We start from the raw sequence: 17202 nt of genomic DNA, 5'->3' as shown, positions 1-17202 counted from the left end.
GGACAGTCTGTTTAGACTATACGGGGGGTCTTTGTACACACGTGAATACACATGCGTATACATGTGCAGTGAATTTCAAGTATAACAATTACACGTGTCTTGTATTTCTCCCATGGCTTTAATTTGTTATTGTTTTAACTTTTTTCCCCCTCAACAATAACTGATATCTGTGCAGCAAGTCTGAGGCCCCTGTGGCTGCTGGCACAGATGCCTGTGGCATATACACGCACGCATGCTAAGCCAAACACAGACGTTTTCACCCAGCTCTACACTGCAGACAGCTGCCCGGATCTCAATACCGATGTTAATACGCAACAGGCCTGGATACTAAGAATCCGTTTTCGATTTCTAATGACCATTTCGTATATATTTTGGATCGAATTCATATTCTATTATGCGAACAATAGTGATGTGATCCCATGCCACGTGAAGCCAATTTTGATCGGGAAAAGTGCGATAGTGACGTTAGTAACAGTTTGTGATGCTTCTGGATTGGCAGTGGTGCAGCAAGCAAGATTTACAAATACTCAAGCATTTGTAAACACTGGCCTTAAAATGAAAATATATATACGCATTAATCACAACATTGGAAATATCCCTACAGATGCCAACAAGTAGCTGGGTGGTGGTTGCTATTATGCACATGGTCTGCAATGCATGAACTATAACTTTTTATTCTGATAGGTAAGGCCCACTTAGTTATATAGCTTTTTTTCAGAAGCCACCTGGCCACAAATGATAGGTCAACGAAATGGCTTATGTGGAAATGTATAGCAGTCAAATACTCTAAACGCATGTTGAGTCTACATGTGGAAGGAAAACCCGCAGGACCCGGAGACAATTCCACGCGACCACAAAGACATGCAAACTCTAAATATACAGCCGGTCGGGAACAAACCCACGACCTCCTGCATACCAGGCGAGGTAGTTAACATCTTGCCACCGGTGCGCCCACTGGAGGCGAGGGTTGTTGGATCGAAAAAAATGTTGCTAAACTTCCCGAGGAGAATGAGGTTAAGCAACAGTGGATCCACCTGTTCCGCCTCTGGGATAGCGTTTCCCCCTTTGAACGCGTTGGTTTACTCCAGGTCCTGGTTCCTCCCACAAATAAAAAACTCGTTAATTGGCCCACAGTACCTTAATATATATAGAGGACCCGAGAGCTTTGGCAATTGTTGGCGCCGTCTCATCGAGCAACTGACTTCCCACTTCTCTGTGGTTCTTCCTTGCGCAGACTCTGCCACCAATTTACAAATCCAAGAATTCCCGGTATAACTTTAAAGGCCACGGCATGTTGTTGGTAGCAACCACCTAATAAACATTGCCACACACACACTACTTGCCAAACACAAAACGTGCAACCATAGGCAGGCACAAATGCTGCACACGTTCTGCAAATATGCAGTGGCGATTGCACAGTCATGGAAGCGTGCAAAAATAATCGACGTGCACCCTAAATCGCGCGCGCACTGCACTGGCGTTTCAGCTTGCACTCGATCATGTACGGACGTACCCACAACAAAGGAAAGCCCCCCCACCCCCTTTGGTCTCATCGGGTAGGACCGAGCGCTGTTTAAGATATATTTCGTCTCGCGCACACAGCCGTCTAGCACGTACACATTCCAGCACCCACGCCCCGTCGCTAGCGCACACGTGTGCAATCCATCACATCATCATACGCGCCGTTACACGCGCACACAAAATCACACGCGCGCACATCCAATTCGGCACACACCCTTCCATCACACAAAGACATGCCGTATCTCTCCCCGTATGGCCTTTATAACAAGAGTGTTGGGTGGGCAAGTGCTGTTAAGGCCGGAATGGCAATACGAGGGGGTTGATGGCAAGCACTACGCTCGGCCGCCTTTGTCTCCCCAGTGCTGATGTTTATTGCAGCAGGTATTAAAATAAGGTTGAATCAATCTCGAGGAGGCACAGGAGCTGTTTAGATATTCGTCACTGGTGTTGGTCAAGAGCGGGAATTGAACTTGCGTGGCCAGGCACGCATATTACGGTGAAACAATATGACATGCACACTAACACACACACCATCACAATTACGTATTCCATTACATTTTGGCAAACGTACACCATCGCTCACACATGCCAACACAGTCGCACACTCCATCAAGTACGTAATTGCACACTCCATCACGCGTAAATCCCACGCACAATAGCAGCCACATTTCGCTCCGACGTGGTGTTGACGTCACTACAGCGCTTGTGCCAGGCTAGGTGCACTTTGAGGCCATCACCTGAAGTGTCAGAGGCTCGCTGCTGCTGGCAGGAGATCACGGGACAGACCCAGGTGCTGTGATTTGACCGAGACGATTGGCAGAGATGCACCGCCTACGCCCCTACTGTGTCAACTTGCTGCGATTTACTCGCCCGGCGCTCTGCTCGTTGTTGTGAGCGTCGCTCCTCCGCTGTTGCTGGAGGGCGGCTGCCTCCACCTGTCCAGGAGCGTCCTTCACGAGCCTCCTCCACAGAGGCCGATCTTGACACCGCTGGTATTGGTCATCTCCACGTCCAAACATACGTTGCCACAACAAAGGCAAACATCCACATTTAGCCAAATAACAGGTAAGGGGACGAGCCAGTAAACATGGAACGTTGGCCCAACGGTTCCAATCACGTGCCAGCGTTGGCGCTGCGTTGGCGTGTTTACTGCTCCGTGCTTGTGACTACTTCCGTTGCGTGTGCCCATCCGCGTTTGGGGCCGTCCATAAATGACGTCACGCGATTTTGGACGATTTTTGGACGATTGATCCCCCCCCTCTATCGTCACACGGCGTCACGAAAAGTCAGACCCCCCCCCCTCAAATATGACGTCACAAAGCTCTGCCCTCCCTCCCTAAAAAAAATGAACATGCTTCAAATCGCATTAAACTATGGTCATTGTAGTGCGTATTTAATGTGGCGCTGCACGCTGATGTTGTAGGAGAAAACATTTATTAAAAAGTCTATTTAATTAAGTAGAACGTGTTGTCCATATTTATTTAAAGTTGCGCATTTTTATGTGACGTCACATTTCTCAACCCCCCCCCCCCCTCGTCACACATCGTCACAAATGTCTGACCCCCCCCCCCAGGTGCGTGACGCCATTTATGGACGGCACATTATACTTTGTACTCATATCGTGTTTTTTTTTATTTGTTCTAACGTTCAGACACGTCCCTACTGGATATTTGTGAGAGAGAAACAAAGCTCTCTAGCTCATCGGATCCTGCCGGTATAAATAAAGATTTTGATTCTGACCGTCATGCACACACGCATGGGCCGGAGCAAGAATTGATAACCACGTGAGCTCGAAAAACTTTAGTTTCAATGAGTTGGCATGCAGATTAAGAGCGCGTAATTTGGTAACCCCACTCATTTCAAATAGCTACGGCATAATTCACCGTTATTGGTCGTAAAGAAGTTGGAACCGTGAAAGTTATGGGACCCCAGGTGGTAACGACAAGTGAAATATCTGTCTCTAAGCTCATGGGCCAGCAAACATACGCACTCTGCAATGCATCATACACACACACACCCTCTATTCACACATCCCATCACTCGCTCTTCATCAATACACACTCACTACTACTGGTAGGAACCCACTGGTTCCACCAGCCCACAGGGGATTATTGTGTCCGTCCGTCGTGCAGGGAGGGGCTGGGTGGGGAGGGCAGGGGCTGGGTTGGGAGGGTGGGGCTGGGTGGTGGGTAGGAGGGGTGGGGCTGGGTGGGGAGGGGCTGGTCACCCCGTGGTGCCCTTATAAAACTCAAAGTTTAACCTACTCACGCCGGCTTGTGCCCGCCCTCAGAGTGAGGGTATATTTGCGGAATACACCACGCCGCCGTTGACCCTGGCCATTGACCGAGCAACCCAACGTTCCTACCAGCTCACAACGCAGGAATGTGTTGCGTTGCACCATCTCAATATCATCACACGCATACAATCACTCGCACCGTCTCATTCACCAACTCACAACAACCGCCGTTTTTCCACGAAGTGGCGGTGACGGCGCTTGTGCCATGCCATGTGCACCTTGAGGCCACGTGAAGCGTCGAACGCCCGCTGGCAGGAGGTCACGGAACAGACCCAGGTGCCACGGGTTGACTGACCGAGATAGCTGGCAGATGCACCCAGCTTGTGCCCCCCCCCTACTCTGCCAACTCGGCAGCATCTTAGCCGCTCGTTGTTGTCGCTCTGCCCTCCGTTGTTGCTGCTGGAGGGCGACTGCCTCCAACTGCTCAGTAGCAGCAGCATCAGCGTCCTTCACGAGCCTCCCCCACGCACACACGACGTCCCACACACGGTGATGAACACGCTCATCATCCGACACTCTCCCATCGCGCACACCATTACAAAGACAAATATGCCCCCCACCACACCCTCTAGCCTCAGAGACCAGTTTGGGGCAAGTGTTGCTAGCGAGCACCTATGAATACCGGCACGGAACACGAGTCGGTGGATGACCAGCACCACGCCCGGCTGCCTTTGTCTCCCTAAATGCCGACGTTTTATACACCGCACCGGGTACTCATTTAAAGGTTGAGTCCACCTAGGGTAGAGCCAGAACCGGTTCAGATATACGTCACCGACGTTAGCCGTGAGTGGGAATCCAACTCGGGTCGCGGGGTTCGCAGCGCACTGCGCTAACCACTGCGCCACCGCTCCACATCATCAGCGCAAGCCGTGAGTGGGAATCCAACTCGGATCACAGGGTTCGTAGCGCACTGCCCCAACCACTGCGCCACCGCTCCACATCATCAGCGCAAGCCGTGAGTGGGAGTCAAACTCGGATCGCGATGTTCGCAGCGCACTGCGCTAACCACTGCGCCACCGCTCCACATCATCATTGCACGCCCTCCTCCTCTCTCCCTCCCCGCCTTCTCCCTCCCCCCCGCATCCGTTTAAAATCTGGGCGCCTCGCTCCCACTCGCTCACGAAACGCAGTGGCGAGGAGACGCGTGGGGGAAGACGACCGCGACGACCGCGACTTGGAGCACAGGCGACGAGGGGAGGCACTGGAGACGACACGAGGGGAGGCGATGTGAGTCGCACCGCCACCACTCCCCTCCTCTTGCTGCACGCGAACCCCTTGCTGTTCCATTTAAAAGTCCAACTCGCGCTGTGCATATGCGCACAGTTAGTATTGTAGTCGTAGTAGTAGCCACCGCTCCCTATGGATCACTCCACTGATGGATGGATGAGCGACCCTCCCCGCCCCCACGTAGTTGCGGGTCGTGGAGGGGTTATTGACCTTGCCATGCTGGCCAGTGCCGGCTGTACGCGTGAATGTTGGACTTCTTTCGCGCCGTACGTAGCCAAGCTGTGGCACCCTGTTGGCGCCACGCGCTGGTCGCAAACACCCCAAGCGACGCACAGGCCCAGACCGGCTGAGCTTGCGAGGTCTGGGCGCGTTCCGGGTGGTTGGGTCATAGGCCAACTTTCAATCGGTGTTGTGGTGGGGAGTGGTGTTGTGTTAGTGGTGTTGTGGTGGGGAGTGGTGGTGTTGTGGTAGGGAGTGGTGTTGTGTTAGTGGTGTTGTGGTGGGGAGTGGTGGTTTGTGGTGGGGAGTGGTGTTGTATTAGTGTTGTGGTGAGGAGTGGTGCTGTATTAGTGGTGGTGGTGTTGTGGTGGGGTGTGGTGTTGTGTTAGTGGTGTTGTGGTGGGGAGTGGTGGTTTGTGGTGGGGAGTGGTGTTGTGTTGGTGGTGTTGTGGTGGGGAGTGGTGTTGTGTTAGTGGTGTGGTGGTGGTGTTGTGGTGGGGAGTGGTGCTGTATTGGTGGTGGGGAGTGGTTCTGTTTTAGTGGTGTTGTAGTGAGTATTGGTGGTGTATTCGTGGTGTTGTGGTGGTGTGATTTGTACAGTACACTACACTACCGTCCCGCAAAACCGGATTTCATTTTCTGGTCATGCACAGAATCTGTGTAAATTGCTGTCGGAACCGATATGGAGTCCACCCCGCGACCCTACGTTGACTCCGCCTAACATGAGCATCGTATTTAGAGTAGTTGTGGATTAATTAAACCTAACATCAGTAATAGACCCAAAGTGGCTTGTGCGCGCATGGTGCTAACCACTCCTCCGCCTGCTTGTATGTATGTTGAACTTTGTTCGCACCGTACGTAGCTCAATCGTGCTAATCGGAGGGGCTTCTTCCGTTGGCTGATGTGGATTTAGATCAACGACTATAATGTTACAATGTGGTGGATGATGAGCCAGGCGATTGCGTCAGGAGTAGTGGTGCTTCTTTGCTGTGATGGTGATGATGATGCCTCCTGCTTCGTCTTTCTGAATCCGGTATTGAGTCGCGTTATGTTCCACGGTCCGTTCTGGGGGACCACAGTTGCACACCGGAGATATTTTTAAAAAAAATTGTGCATCATTATCATCATCATCAAGTATGCACGACCAACCTTAATAGGCACTCGCCGACAACACTTGCTCCATCCAGCAGCACTCCATCAGGCTAAAGGGGAGTCCTTGTCAATGTGTGGCTGCTTTCGTTAAGTGATATACAAAGGGGCCGTCCATAAATGACGTCACGCGATTTTGGACGATTTTTGACCCCCCCCTCGTCACACGGCGTCACAAAGTCAGACCCCCCCTCAAATATGACGTCACAAAGCTCTGCCCCCCCCCCCCAAAACCATAATTCCATTTTTAAAATAAACATGCTCCAAATCGCTTTAAACTATTGTCATTGTAGTGCGAATTTAATGTGGCGCTGCACTCTGATGTTGCAGGCGAAAACACGTATTAAAAAGGAGGCGTTGGAAAACTTAAATTTAGCATAAAATTCACTTAAATATTCAACGTCTAATTAAAACTGCAGATGTTCAGAATATTATATTGAAATTATCTTATAATTATAAAATATTAAAAGTAATTATAACTATAAAAAAAATACTTGAAACTTTGTAGTAGAACGAAGCAAAATGCAGATTACAATTATAACAATCATATGTTCATTCCACAGAATGAAAAGCCATGGTAGAATCATTAGAATCAAAATGTTTAATAATATAATAATCATAAAAAAAATCAAAATGTATGCTTCTCCATTCTCCCATGGAGAAGCAAAATGCTCCTTCATGGAATAAATAAAAGGTGACCTTAGTAAATTTAAATAATCAAATAGTTAATAATGAAAATTAATCAAAATTAGTGTTACAACAATTCTATATTTATTAAAAGTTGCGCATTTTTAAGTGACGTCACATTTCTCAAACCCCCCCCCCCCCCCCGTCGTCACAAATGTCTGACCCCCCCCCCCCCCCCAGGTGCGGGACGTCATTTATGGACGGCCCCAAACATACGTGTTGAATTTTCAAAGTGTGTGTGTCAAGTGCTTGTGTAAAAGCTTTGTGTCAAATATCTGTGCAGCAGAGTCTTGAGTACCAGGGTCGGTGTGTCAGCAAGCATAGGGTGGATCAGCGTGTCTGCATAGGGTGGATCAGTGTGTCATTGTTTTGTGAAGATATCGTGGGTCAGAGTCCTGTTTTTGGTGTCTTTGTCTGGCTTACAACCAAATCAACCCAGAAGGAATACGCCCAATCCCATCGGATCTCAAAAGCCAAGCATGCTTGAGCCTGGATAGCATTTTGATGGGTGACCACGATGCCCAAACAGGTGACAGGGTGCATGGCTACGTTGTGGGGAGCAGACGGCAGTGCATCCACATCTAAAGTTGGACTGTGCTTCTGTCATTCCACATCTTTGCTCCGCCCCAACTACCCCCACCCCGTCTAGCTTCACAAACCCACCGTGACGATTGACTGCGGTAAAGTATGGTCAAATAACCCACCAGGATCCACACAGTGTGGGGAAGAGACCCTCTTCCAGTAGTGGTGTGACCGTAGGTCTGCACGCGTACGTACGTCGGGGTCTTGTGATTGGTTTGGTCGCTACGATGAGTGCAGTGTGAAAGAAGTTCAACATGCGTGTACGTGAGAGAAAAGCCCGTTGCCTCAAAAAAGTTAACTTGATGGGTGCGTGAGAGCCTCTCTCTTCCATTACTCGCGGGGTCTCTCCGCTCCGCCTGCCTCGCGTGCTGGGACGCGCGTCGTGGTTTGACGCGCGTGGCCCGGTACTCGTGTTGTTTCCGGACAATGTTTGCTTTTCCCAAAGTGTTTGTCCACCCCCGCTTAAAAAACACACACAGTGATGTCTCTCATCACCAAACTCTGGGGCATATCGCAAACGCCACGATGCCCTTTGCACACGATGCGAATCATCTGGTTTTTTATAAAAGCGAGAAACTGGTAGAGATTAAATCATCCACTCCTACGTCTCCTAAATCAGCTGAAGCCTCCCGTAAGTCACGTGATTTCTGTGTGTGGCCATGCCAAATCCCTCGCCTCTCCCCGCCACCACGCACTGTGGAAACGGACGGCGCTCAATGCAGCAGCGTCGAGGCCCTGATGCAGCTTCTTCCTTCATATCCTCATCTCTCCTGACCCTCGGCTCCCCCTTTTTCTCCTCTCTTTTTGCATCCTTTTCCTCCTATTTACAATTCTCTATCTTTTCCCTTCCTTTTCCCGTTCCTTGCTCTTTCGCCATTCGTTACATCCTCGACTCTACTCCCGCGGCGCGCAGCGTCTCTTTGACGAAATGTTAACTCCCTCGCCTGGTAACGCAGGAGGTCGTGGGTTGCGATCCTGACCCTGGTATTATCGTGGTTATTACACCCGCGGTGATAACCGGGGCGGCCGCTCGGGGTCGAACCACGAACCTCTGCAACAAGCGGTGAACGCGCTGCCTCGGGGCCCATGTCACCTGCGTATGCGCACAGCTGAGTTCATGCACAGCACGGCTGTGTTCGCACGCAGACTGCAGGCACAGGCCGCGTGTTCTGATTTATCGCCGTTATTATACACGCTATTATCCCCGCTCGAAAGCCAGCTCCTAAATAAGGGCCGACGGCACGTGCGTGCACAGGCACGCGCCGTTTGTTCACGGAGCACCCTTCGACTCGCAACGCCTTTTTAAACGTTCTGTGGGGAACAGCTGTTGGTGAGCACCTATTAAGGTCCGCAGATCACTGGGGGCGGCGGCAGGGCGCGATGTCGCTGTGGTGGTAAGCGCCACGCGCGTTCGACCATCTACATCTGCCCCGGTGTTGATGCTGACCGTCATCGCTCTGGAATTGATCAAACGAGTACTTTGCACTGCACGTAGCCAACCGTCTTAATCGGAGGTGCGGGGGAAGGACAACAAACTAAACAAACGGTGAAATATTGTCAAATGACTCCCCTGGCCAAGATGGCGTGGGCAATTCTTTATTCACCGGTCAATTGACATGGCTAAAAATGATGAAGGTTTTTGTTAATGATTCATGACGGCCCTGTTTGGGAATTTATTTTTTATCAATTCCACACTGCACACAATACTCTCCAACTCCACTGCGAATCCACCCACCAATTGGCCCATGATTTCTTGGCAAAGCCCGCAGTTTACCTCCAGTTTGCAGGTGGTCACTTCTTCTCTTCTGCTGCCCCTCTTGTCTAAGATGTCTCCTCAGCCCCCGCGCCCCAAAGTGGTCTATAATATTAACTCCATCTCACTCCTTAAGCACAAAACTTACATTTCGATTTAAAGCTTTCGTGACTGCAGGGATTCATCTTCTTGGTTTTTTTGGTAAAGTCACGTAGAAGGGAAATAATAAAATAATAAAAATAAAACAATAAAATAAATTATCACGACGTTTCGGCCACAACACAAGCACCTGAGGACGGCTGCTTGCGTTGTGGCCGAAACGTCGTGAGAATTGTGTTTTATAATGTTTTAGATTTATTATTTTATTATTTCCCTTCTACGTGACTTTACCGAAAGAACCAAGAAGACGAAACTTAAACTTTCATTTTCCCCTCTGCCCACGCCCGAGGGGACCCATGCATTACAGTCCAACCCTCTCCAGTTTCTCCACTTTTCCACTGCTCGGCCCTCTTGCTATCATCACCTCTTCCCCAAGTGTATGCCCCTTCGCTACATGCCACGTGAGAGATCGCACTGGAGGCAATTTATGAATCCAGGTTGTATGATTAATTATTCGTAATGTTGTATATGCACCGACAATACGTTGAAAGACGAGCAAACTCGAGCAGTTTCGACACGCAGTGTCTCATCAACTGAGCCTCGTATTGGTCTCATTAAAAAAAACAAATAGAAGCATTCCTTACACGGCCCATCATCCACATGGCCTTCTGAGAGTGCATCATTTCAGCAGCATTGTTTCAAAACAAGCAAACTCTGAACTTGTTTCGACACTCGTCCCCGTCGCCAGGCTTACTGAATCCGACGCTAATTCATATTTGGTCGCTAAAATATATTTAATTGCACATTTCTGTGCCATCTGCATCCTGTAGCCTCCCACAAAAAAACCCTCTTTGCTTCCAATAGTCCCTATGAAGTGCGTGCTCCCCTATTTTATGCAGGATCTTGAGATGCGGTCAGATTGTAATTATGTTGTATACATACATACATGATGCATATTTGTTTTTTAGCATCGCATTTGCAGTGCACACAGCCCAAAGGCCCAAAATGCCAAGGGGCCAGCATAAACACCACACTTGAAGGTGTAATAGATAAGATTTTATAGTTTTCTTGGAAAATCCTACACATTGTATCTACGTGCATACTTTAACAAAACAAAGACAAAGATCACATTTTTTTGCCTTAACAGACTGTTGGGGCAAGTGCTGTTAGCGAGCACCTAATGAAGACCAACACGGCACACGAGGGGGTGGGTGGCAAGCACCACGCCCGGCCGTCTTTGTCTCCCCAGTGGCGATGTTTACACACCGCACCGGTACTCATTTTAGGCTACGTCGATTTTTACACACGCGCACACACAGGCGCGCATAAACACAGACGCGCATAAAACCTTACAGCCTTACAGGGCAGAAAAAAATTAGTTGTTTAGCTGCCCAGACAAAGAAAATTGAAGGTAATGAAGATCTATGTTTTTTTCTGATTTATCAAACTGTTTAGTAGAAAACATTCCATTGACCTGTACAGACAAAGAAAATTTTACAGACCAAAAAATGCAGAAAGGGTGAAAAAAAAATCTATCTTGTTTAGCTTTGCGGACCATAGCGGGAGGCCGGTGGGGGGGGCCGTGGCGTAGCGCGGCGCGTCGCGTCGCGGAGCGTGCCTCATTACTTACACGTGCGCACGAGGGCCACTGCTAGGGCCTGTCCAGACGAGAGTAACTGTACACTGGCGCAGAATCCTGACACGCCGCCCCCACGTAGTGCCCACTCTTGTCCACTCGCACCACGTGTCCTGCCCACGTCGCACCGGGGTCTTGCTCGTCCCTGTGGCCCAGCTCCTTGCCGTGGCCGTTTCTCTTGCGCGGCGGTGGCGGCGGCGGCGGCGGCAGCGGCGGCGAGTCGATGGTGCGGGCGCTGAAGCGCCGCCTGTCTGCGGTGCGACCCGGTGCTCGTGCAGCACGTGCCTCTTCGTGGTCCACTCAGCCTGAAATGTGGGCAAGTCCATAGTCAAATGAAGTATTCGTCTCGGCTCAAACGAGTGTTAACGTTGTCTATCCTAAAATGAGTGTTGGGGCGGCTCTGAGCCGGTGGCGGAAATTCCACGTTGCTATGCCAGGGACAGGTCTTCCACAGGACAACCACATATAGAGAGTAGTGCAGTATCACAAAATTGCTCCAATTTATTGGCCCCAGAGAGTTGTTGATGATGGTCTTGATGGTGAAAACTCCACGTTCCTGTTGCATGGACCTGTTTCCACAGGACAACTGCTGTGATTTCAGTTCACGTAATGCCTTGTCACAACTTGGTTGTAACTTTAGCGACTCCAGAGATGATGCTAAGCATGATCATGGTCTTGAGACGTTGGTGGAAATTCCACATTCCTATGGGAAAACCAAACTGAAAGCCCGTTCACCTTTGACCAAAGTGAATGCGTATTTTTCCAACCAGATGTCATTCTTGACCAAAATGTTGATGAATGGTACAATTGAAAAAAAATTGTATTGTCACATTAACGTTTTATATGTATAACTACGAATAAAAATATATAATTCTGCATTCTATGGAGTCACGATGTTTATTTTTAGAGTTTCAATTGTTTCATTGTGGCCAAGTCTGGGTGGATTATGATGATGCATGCTTTTTTTCCTCTCATTTATAGACTAGCCTCGCCCATAGGAATGTGGAATTTTCACCACTGGCTCAAGACGACAAACGGAAAAAACATCATCACACATTACTGTCGCCAGGGAGACAGCCCTTTACTTCAAATAAACTCACTACTTTGTTTAATGACCATTGCTCTGCAGCGTTCAAACGCACAGTCAGCTAATGTGCAAACAATGGCCCTGAAGCTGCGTTTATGATGTACATTTCTCGTTATAAGTTGAACCCTGTTCTGGGAATCAGCTCAACATGCCACTTCCATCTCGCGGTGTTTTTAAAAAATCTTATTTTGCCTCGTTTTATAAATTTGAATCAGGAACAATAACAAGGGTTGTTATGAAGAGGCTTGCCCGTATCCTAGTTGTAGTGCCTTACGCCAAATATCCCTATTCCAAGCCTAGCAACGTTCAGAAATTTTTTCGAGTGAGACATTAACGCCTGGCTATAATGACGAAGTGCGCAGTTGTTTTTTTTCGACCGTCGCTTCAATGTTTCTACCGAGCGGTAGTCCCTTCATGTTTAAAGGGAGCTCTTCACAGGCTGCTTCTGATACCTGTGCGTGGCAAAATAAAGAGTGTCCTTCCGGGGTCACGTGACATGATTTCACGATCGCTACAAACCCCCCCCCCTCCAATGTGTCGCTATAAATCGCGGTACCGATGCCCAGATCTCTGGAGGGTGTTTTTTTTTTAAAGAAATTTTTACACGAAGAAAAGTGCTCTGTAAAATAAAGTCTCTAACTTTTACCGTCGTCGTGGAGAAACCTAGATAAAATAAGTGAGCAGACAACATCTGCTTCTCATGTACGTCGCCCAAGATTATGTTTGGGTATTTATAATATTAATTTTACGTCAAACTATGCACTCGTATCATAAAAAGAGTGTCATTGCCTGTCAGATCGACGGTTCACCAACATTGATTCAAGCGAGCATGACTGCTGATGAGACATTGAATGTCAAATCCGGTCCAGATTTTTGCTCGTCTTGAAACAATGCTGATGGCTTGCGAAATAAATACTTTTATATTTTTCCGTGTAATAGTTGGATACGTGTAATAGTAAAAAAACAGATTGCTACGCTGTGTACCTGCGCGAGGCAAGACGTGAGTATTCCCCATCGGTATTCGCTCGTGCGCCCTTTTCTACGTGTGCGCATTTCTAAGCACTGTCAAGTTTACTGACAAAGTGTGGAGGCTCCTTTAATGGGCAGGGTTGCTAGCTTGTTACTTCAGGCCGTCCAGATCTCAATTTGTCCTCCGTTGTCTCCTTATTTCATTATCGTGCGTAGGATTGTGAGCCTTTAGCTACGTAACATCGCTCATTCTGAGTGAACGATGATTAACGTAGCCATCTTGCCACTGGGCTAAAGCCACGATGTTGTCCATGCAGATTTTATTCATGACGAATGAGCCCGAGAAAATTAGAACTTTTGAAATTTTGACCTCGGCTCTGGGGTCAAATGCAAGGTCACTCGAGAGGTCAAATCCTAATTCGCAACAGGACCCCCCTCAGGACGTTTGAGGGGAGGGGGGGGGGATCGCAGACGATGAAAAAACAACGCCACTTTGTAACTTGACGTAATTTTCGGGGTCAAATGCGTGGTCACCTAAATGGTTATTTCCTGCTGGTTTATGTTTTTTCCGAGGGGGCGGTGTGGGGCATTTCGAGATGGGGGTCCTATTTCGGAGCGGCAGAGTCCCACGCGGGATGATCCGTTGCCGTAGTGTTGGTGACGTCTATCAAGGAGTTGGGCCGAAACTAGAGGGGACCGAGCCCCCCTCCCCTACTGAAGGTGGGGGGGGCTCCCACTTATAAATTCTTAAGAGTCAAGTCCAAAAAATGCTGGTAAAATATGTAACTCTGGGGCTTTGTTTTAATTGCAACTGTCCGGGGCTGAGCTCCAGAAAATATTTTAATGACCCCCCCCCCGCCCCGCCTCTCCACGACAGCGACGGTACCTAAGAACATATTTAATGAGCAGTTAAGCCCAGTTTAACACCATCACCGACGAGAAAACTACATCGAAGCAACTAGTCATTAGTCATTTGCATATCAGGGTGCTGTAATCCCTGATTTGTCTGTTGGCCGTGAGGCCGCTGTTCGATGCGTCCATGTGTTCTGCATCTTGCGTGATCATTCTTCTGCATTTTTTATTTTACCCAACCAAGGGTCGAGGTTTTTGTTTTCCTGTTTTCAGGGCGGAAAACGTTGGACCACTTCAAAATGCGTCTCGCATTTCAGCGTGTCGAACCACCGTCCCCCTACCCCAATCTCTGCCCCCCCCCTCACCGAGTTATTGCATGGCCCCTACTTTAAACACGGTCATGCCACGTGACTGCCCCATCATGTTGAGACATCGCCGTTATTTCGGAATGACAAGTTTCATTCCCCAGCAAATCCTGTTGAGCGTCTCTCTCACACACACACACAAACCTCAACACATTCGTCAATAACCCTGTGACTTTCAATAGAAACAAACATAAAATAGACGACATTTGGGGCAATGACCCTTCTTCAAAGCCCATGCTGCTATTCTTGCGAATGGAAATATGTTCAAGAGCTCTGCCAATGTCGAGGTCTGCTAGCGACGAGAGGGCGACAAGAAAGATCGTGTAGCTTTGCTGCGCCTCTTCTGCTGCAGGCACGCAGACTACTGTGGCTTACGACGTGGTCGGTGGTTTGAGTTGCACGGCTCCATCCGCACGACTGTGGCTTGCATCTTTAATCCTACATTGATAAAAGGAGATTTGCCCAGTGGCCCGTCAATGTTCTGATTATCCTCTCGATCGGAGAGACTGAGTGGATATTCGGAGTTGGAGAGCTGCTACTGGTCATCTATGAAAAATTGCTTAATACCTCCTCGAATTTCCTCCGGTTTATATCAAAATTCTGATTCTGACTTATTTACACCATGGGGTCTGAGAACATTTTTTTTTTAAATGTTATGTTCTAATAACCATTTTTTTTAATGGGCATGTGAATTGTGGCACTGATAAAAGCTGTTGAGTAGCAGAAAACCCCTTTTGTTGATCAAGAACGTTTTGCTCCTCAGCTCCTCTGATTGCAGGGTGACGTGACTGTCGCCCTACCACGTGGCTTACAAACGAGGCCTTGCCATAATTAACGAGGCCTTACCTTAATCAAAGTACAATGTCAACACCATTGTTTGCAAAGGGCTTTGTTCTCACAATATGATACATGCAATACGATGTTTAAAGTGTGTTCACTCCGTGGTCGTAATGAAAGGCGTCGTAGAGGGTGGATTTGGTGGATCATCACGCAGAGACGATTTGGTGCGTGAGACTCCTCCTACCTCGCCGGGAGATGACACCACAACGAGCAGGATGAGAACCAATTCGTAAATATGTTTGAATGTCGCCCACGAGTACGCATTGGTGCTAGCGACCTTCCCTCCCTCGGGCAAACACACACTCCATTGGCTAAAACATCTCGGTGCAGGACCCTCCTGAAAATGTGTCTTGAGACTCGGTGAGGGGTTCCTGGGCGGCTGAGGGATTGAACCGTGGCGGTTAGAATGAAAGTGCGTCTGTGGAAAATTGACGAATTTCTCTGATTTAGAATTCTGCACGCACGGACAGGTATACATACACATGGGGTATAGCCTTGCAGTGCAGTTGGTGATTTTTTTTTAAACCAGAAAAGCCTCGCTGAGCCTCGACTCATTGCAACGAGGGCCCTTCATTGAAATATTTATATTTGTTATAAGTTTAAGTGTTTTGCGCATTGGAGGAAACCAACGTGCCTGGAGAAAACCCACGCATGCGAGGGGATGACACCAAAATATCGTCACGGATATTTGCTGTACTGCGATTTGTGCTGTCGTCATCCTTGCAGCACAGCGACTGGGAGTCCCAAAGCAAAAGACGATCTCCATGTGATCCATCAACCCCACCTGCACCAACCCCATATAGATGTGTCCCTTGGCTCTAAACTTCCAGATTAAAGCCCTGCCTGGCCTCGCCTCCAAGCGTCACCCCAACCCCGAACCGCTACCACTATCGCCAACTTAACTCTGACCACCAGCCCTATCCCAAACCACAACCCAACCCGCCGCCATTAGCCCTAACCCCGACCACCAACACTAAGCGTCGGTATCAATCCCAAACCCAAAGGATCCCATAATCCCCACCCCTGCCGTCAACTGTAACGTGAATATGACCTCCAGCTCTAACTCCTGCCACCGACCTGAACCTTAAGCTCAAAATCGGCTCCGTAACATGAATCTGACCCCCAGCCCTAACATTAACTCCTGCCACGAAACCAAACGTAAAGCTCACAAAATCAGCTCCCTTTCCCCTAACAATGCCGATAACCCTTATCCTACTGATCATCTTAACCCCTATCCCTCTGCCTGGACGTGAACTTTCTTCGAACTCTAACCCTGGCCGATCCCTGCCCCTGTGTCGGTGTGGCCACCGGGTCTGTAGCCCAGGGCTCCCTGCTGGGCTCTCAGCCCCAGGCGTTCTCCGCGGTGATGGGGGGCGGAGGGGGGGGTGGTGGCGTCAGCTCGTCTCGTGTCCCGTGACCCCCTCCTACCCCCTCCTTCCTCTCGTCCTCCTCCCACTGCCGCTCTTCCTCCTCCTCCTCTTCCTGCGCCTCCTTTTTCTCGTGGGGATTTCTCCTCTCCGCTCGAGGGCTGGACAGGCGTTTCCGGAGCTGCTCTGATCGTGAAAGTGATGCTCGCGGCCACAATGGGCCCCCATCGCTTCCGCACGCCGAAACAGTGGGGGGGGTAGGGGGTGGAGGGGGGGTCTGGAGCTTTGGAGCCAGGCCCAAGTCCCCAACTCCCCCCCCCCCCACATTCTACCCCCCACCCCCAATTCCCTAACTCTGTGGCACCCACTCCCCACCCACCCGGGCCATCCTGTCAAGCGGCTCTCGGCCAGATGTGTCCAGCCGTGATCCCCACCCGAGGCATTGGCAGTATCGTCCGTCCCCCGTCTCTACGGGGACGGCCGTCGCGATGAGCTCATCCGGCATTCATTTACCAAGCCCAATTTTGCTGATGGGACCCAGAAGGTTGACACC

General features: G+C 49.5%; 1 protein-coding gene across 1 annotated transcript in view; it reads left to right on the top strand.

The window, feature by feature from the left end:
• Positions 1-4932: 4932 nt before the first annotated feature.
• LOC144719594 (transforming growth factor beta receptor type 3-like) overlaps positions 4933-17202 on the top strand; it is a 76357-nt gene continuing 64087 nt past the window's right edge. The window contains exon 1 of the mRNA XM_078595671.1: positions 4933-5044. The gene's annotated coding sequence lies outside the window, so the exon portion shown is untranslated. The remainder of the gene's footprint in view (positions 5045-17202) is intronic.

This window comes from Lampetra planeri, chromosome 6 (genome assembly GCF_965212315.1).
Source record: "Lampetra planeri chromosome 6, kcLamPlan1.2.h2, whole genome shotgun sequence".
NCBI lineage: Eukaryota > Metazoa > Chordata > Hyperoartia > Petromyzontiformes > Petromyzontidae > Lampetra > Lampetra planeri.
This window is presented reverse-complemented; position numbering and strand designations above follow the sequence as displayed.